The sequence below is a fragment of the Notolabrus celidotus genome, chromosome 20 (assembly GCF_009762535.1).
Source record: "Notolabrus celidotus isolate fNotCel1 chromosome 20, fNotCel1.pri, whole genome shotgun sequence".
Lineage (NCBI taxonomy): Eukaryota > Metazoa > Chordata > Actinopteri > Labriformes > Labridae > Notolabrus > Notolabrus celidotus.
The window spans coordinates 61,159-66,606 of record NC_048291.1 but is presented as its reverse complement, the minus strand read 5'-3'; positions in this window follow the sequence as shown (position 1 = coordinate 66,606).

The window sequence follows — 5,448 nt, the reverse complement described above, 5'->3', positions numbered from 1 at the left end:
ATGAAAACATGAATGAACATGGACCGGATCCAGACCTGCTGACTCGTGGTCACCATCAGACGAGGAAGCTATCGTCCTACAGTGTTTATGTAACTTTAAAGGTAACATATCACGTCTAAGAGGTCCCCAAAACATGTCTTTAAAGTTTATGCTCAAAAAAACACTTTGAAATCAGATTTTGGTCTGCCTGAAAAGCCCTCTTCTTCAGTCCTCCTCAGAACACTCTGTTTTCTCTCTGACCACGCCCCCTCAGAAAGTGGATGTGCCCTCGGCTGTCCAGCACGTTGATCTAATGTTTACATGTTGGCTGAATATACCCGGCTGCTCAGAGATCACGTTACTTCAACCCTCTGAATCTGATCCAGAATCTGATCCTGACGGAGAGGCGCCTGCAGCAGGACCTTTCTGAAGGATTGGTCACAGATTTAGTGTTTCTTGTTTTATTTATCAGTATGTAGACGTGTGTCTTGGTACACAGCTACGAACATGTAGCTATGTGGCTATGCTAACTAGCGCTAGCACTTATCCATGATAAATAAAAATCATCCACTAGATCTTCAAATCTGCAGACGTGGGGAGTCAAACCGACCTCTACCAGAAAGGCAGCAGGACCTTTTCTGAAGGACTGGTCACAGATTTAGTGTTTCTTGTTGTTTTATTTGTCAGTATGTCGACGTGTGTCTTGGTACACAGCTACAGCTATGACATGTAGCTATGCTAACTAGCGCTAGCACTTATCACTGATAAATAAAAATCATCCACTGGATCTTCAAATCTGCAGACGTGGGGCGTAAAACCGACCTTTGTGTTTATTAAGACAGCCTACAACTAGCATGCCTCCCTCCTAAGCTCCTTGTTAGCACACACGTGTGCAGGGAATGAAAAACGGAGGAGGGGTTCAGTATTATTTTATACAGTCTATGGGCTGAACAAGCTCCGAGCTCTGACTCCGTGACAGACCGGATATTGTTGTTACGTAACAAAAACACGGAAGTCTGAAACGGCTCGTTTCACACACATTTACAGAAAGGTGGAGAAATCAGAACAGGGGCAGAATGGATTTTTTTCATTCTCGGGGGGTTTGTAGACAGGGACACATATTTCAGGTAGAGAACCATTAAAAAGTCCATTTTGCATCATATGTCACCTTTAATTCATCCAGCAGGTGAGCAAACTGCTTTACATTGACTAACCTACGACTACAAAGTGTGCTGAGACATTCAGCAGACAATGTTCTACAGAAGTGGAGTGGTTAAGGATTAACTGCTGTTCCCTGAAACACTGAGGCGGCTGCAAACGCTACAACAGCTTTTATCTTCCTGGGAGAAAACAATGCAGATGATGAACACTGTGAAATAAAGTTTCTGTGTCAGCATCCACCTTTCTGTGTATAACGCCGAGCTGGTGTCAGAGAGAGGGGTGGCGGGGGGGGGTGAAGTTCGCCTGTGTGTATATTTGTGTGTTTGTGGCAGCAAAGGTGGAAATGTTTCCCTTCCTGTCAGCTCTCCGTGTGTCTGGAACATATGGCTCTGCATTAATGAGACACAACCTGAATATGGATCAGCTCTGGTTCTTCCAGGCTGGGAAACAGAAACCTCCAGAACATTTCAAACGGTCCCTGCCGGGATAAATCAGTTCTGTCCACGTCAGAGAAGCACCAGCTGCTCCTCTGGCTCCACAGTCCAGTTTTTACAGCGGATTCATTTATGCTAATTCACACTGGTGAAGCACAAAACCAGAGTAAGAGCCAGACGCTTCTGGTACAAAGAACACCATTCCAAGAGTAACACTCAGAAATAAAAAGGACTGTACCTTTAAAGCCTCTGGTAACATAAATCATGATATATCAGACCATAGGGAAATACTAAAACTATGTACAAATATTAGAACTCAACTTCCATCATGTTCAATGACGTTTTGAACACGTTTTCACTCTGGGCTTTAAGGGGGGCGGGTTTAACCTGATATTTATTATGTAATGAATATCAGACCAATCAGAAATAAAACACTGAGTCACGTGCTTACATGTTCAACAAAACTTCTAAACTCCTGCTCAGACCGTCTCAGACCGTCTCAGACCATCTCCTGACGTCTCAGACCGTCTCAGACCGTCTCAGACCGTCTCAGACCGTCTCCTGACGTCTCAGACCGTCTCAGCAGGCACCTGACGTCTCAGACCGTCTCAGACCATCTCAGCAGGCTCCTGACGTCTCAGACCGTCTCAGACCATCTCCTGACGTCTCCTGACGTCTCCTGACGTCTCAGACCGTCTCAGACCGTCTCCTGACGTCTCAGACCGTCTCAGACCGTCTCAGACCATCTCCTGACGTCTCCTGCGACTCAGACCGTCTCCTGACATCTCAGACCATCTCAGACCATCTCAGACCGTCTCAGCAGGCTCCTTACGTCTCAGACCGTCTCCTGGTGTCTCAAACCGTCTCAGACCGTCTCCTGGCGTCTCAAACCGTCTCAGACCGTTTCCTGGCGTCTCAAACCGTCTCCTGACGTCTCAAACCATCTCCTGACGTCTCAGACCATCTCAGACCGTCTCCTGACGTCTCAGACCGTCTCCTGGCGTCTCAGACCATCTCAGACCGTCTCCTGACGTCTCAGACCATCTCAGACCGTCTCCTGACGTCTCAAACCATCTCAGACCGTCTCCTGACGTCTCAGACCATCTCAGACCGTCTCCTGATGTCTCAAACCATCTCAGACCGTCTCCTGACGTCTCAAACCATCTCAGACCGTCTCCTGACGTCTCAGACCATCTCAGACCGTCTCCTGACGTCTCAAACCGTCTCCTGACGTCTCAAACCATCTCAGACCGTCTCCTGACGTCTCAGACCATCTCAGACCGTCTCCTGGCGTCTCAAACCGTCTCCTGACGTCTCAAACCATCTCAGACCGTCTCCTGACGTCTCAAACCATCTCAGACCGTCTCCTGGCGTCTCAAACCGTCTCCTGACGTCTCAAACCATCTCAGACCGTCTCCTGACGTCTCAGACCATCTCAGACCGTCTCCTGACGTCTCAGACCATCTCAGACCGTCTCCTGACGTCTCAGACCGTCTCCTGACATTTCAGCCAGCTCCCCTCAGCTCAAGATAACACAGACTCTGTGTTTGTAGGATGTGAAGCTCCTGGACGCTGATGTTCATTGATTTCTAATCAATGGAAACTTGAACATCATGTTGTCATTAGTGAACATGTAGACTCTTTCATGCTGTTTGTGCCGCGGTGAACAAACAGGCTCATGTTGTCTGAGTCACAGACTGTGGGAGACGGTGAGTCATTGTCTTAAAAGCTTCTTGTCTGCTGGTTCATCACGTAGATTAAACGGGCAATTGAACATCACAAGAAGTGTCTGATAACCTGCAGGCAGCACACCTGAGACCCAGAACCCTATCTGTAAAGTTGATAAAACAAAATGCTGCTCCACTTGAACCCCACCCTCCTGATGTCTCTCCATACAGCAGGAAGCAGAGGCGCTGTCAGAGGCCTGAATCCAGGGGGGTAAAAATAGGAGCAGGTTATTTTGTTTGACTAAGACTAAGTCCCAAATCCTGAATAATAGGATTACTAATCTGAACATGAAAACTGCATTTATTTATTTATGTATTAAAGACAGGAGAGATATCACAGTGTCCATTTTGTCCAATATTGTGCAGACCTGAGGGAAGTGTGAAGCGACTCATTTCCACGTAATTTAAGCATAAATTTAAATTCTGATCAAGTAGTCCAAAGGTTAGAAAATACTCAGAAAGAAGTCAAACTGAAGCACAATTTATTTGACAAAGCTAAACACAGGATCACAGAATCTGCAGCCAAACAATGTTAAATGACTGTGCTGGTCCCTCATGTCTCTGGTGGGATGGTTATATGTCAGTTTAACTAGACAGAGCCTACATACAACTTTATCTCCATTCAACATACTGACAAACCACGCCCACTACCTGATGACATCATCACCTCTGCTCCTTTACATCCAGGAAGTAGAGCTGCAGAGCGTTACGGCAGCAAACATTAACCAGAGCTACAGTTAGACACAACGTATGACCGGCATTCTGGCCTACTATGAATGAGGGTCTATGGGGAGTGACTCACTTTTGGACACCGCCTCTAGTGGACACTTGAAGAACTGCAGTTTTTGCACTTTCATTGAGAAAGGGCCACTTGTTTTAAACATCACTGATGTAAAATATAGAACTGAACATAGCGGTCACCTGTCATTTCAGCCTCGCCCTTTATTACGTATAACTTTAAGCCTTACTATAATAATAAACGTTATATAAAGATGAATGTCGTCCTGGTTCCTACGAGTTCAGAAATTAGATTTAGAGACTGACATCATTTTTTTTTACCTGGCTGTAAATATGTTCGACATTTTAACATGGGGCTTAATGGGGACTGACTCACTTTTGGTGACAGCCTCATGTGGACACTCAAGAAACTGCAGTTTTTGGCTCCTCTTTTTTATTTTTATTTTTGTTCTTATGTTATGTTTGTTGGAGCATTTTCACCTTTATTGGATAGAATAGCTTCAGAGAGACAGGAAATACAAGGATTAAAGAGTGGGGGAAGACATGCATCCAATGGTCCAGGCCGGGAGTTGAACCTGCGACCGCCGCAACCAGGACTAAAGGACTCAACCGGGAGGACAAGTGCACCCTGTTTTTGGCACTTTTGACTCCAGAGAAAGCTGCTTGTTTGGGATTCACTAAATAGTTTAAAGATAAGCTTGCTGCTACAAATAATTAAGAAAAAGAGAACATATCTTTACCTTTAATAAGACAGCCTAAAAATACAACATATTTACAACCATTAAAGCATGAGGAACATCTTAGGAAGCATGGGGAGAGCTGCTACAGTAACATCAACATGGCAACATTAAGGACGACTGTATCTGTGAGCACCCCCTCTCCTAAACCCGCTCACTTCTTCATGTTTCCAATTAGAGATACAGATTCATTCCTGCGCTCTCTCAGCAGCTCTACAGTCTGCTTGATTACAGAGACAAGAGGCTGGGACACAAGGTAAAATTAGCCTGGTTGTGTTTGTCAGGAAATACCTACAGATCTGATAGGCCCACTGTAGTTTCCATATAAGGGTGCAGGTTCCTGACCTCTGTTAATAAATGTCCTGTCAGGAGGTTTTATGCCTCTGTGGGAACCCAACAGGAGAGCTGCTGTTTGTTTGTGCTCTCCACTGGATCACAGATTAATACACCTCCACACAGAGAGAGAGAGAGAGAGAGAGAGAGAGAGAGAGAGAGAGGGAGGGGGAGGGAGAGAGAGAGAGAGAGAGAGAGAGAGAGAGGGGGGGGGGGGGGGGGGGGGGGGGGGGGGGGGGGGGGGGGGGGGGGGGGGGGGGGGGGGGGGGGGGGGGGGGGGGGGGGGGGGGGGGGGGGGGGGGGGGGGGGGGGGGGGGGGGGGGGGGGGGGGGGGGGGGG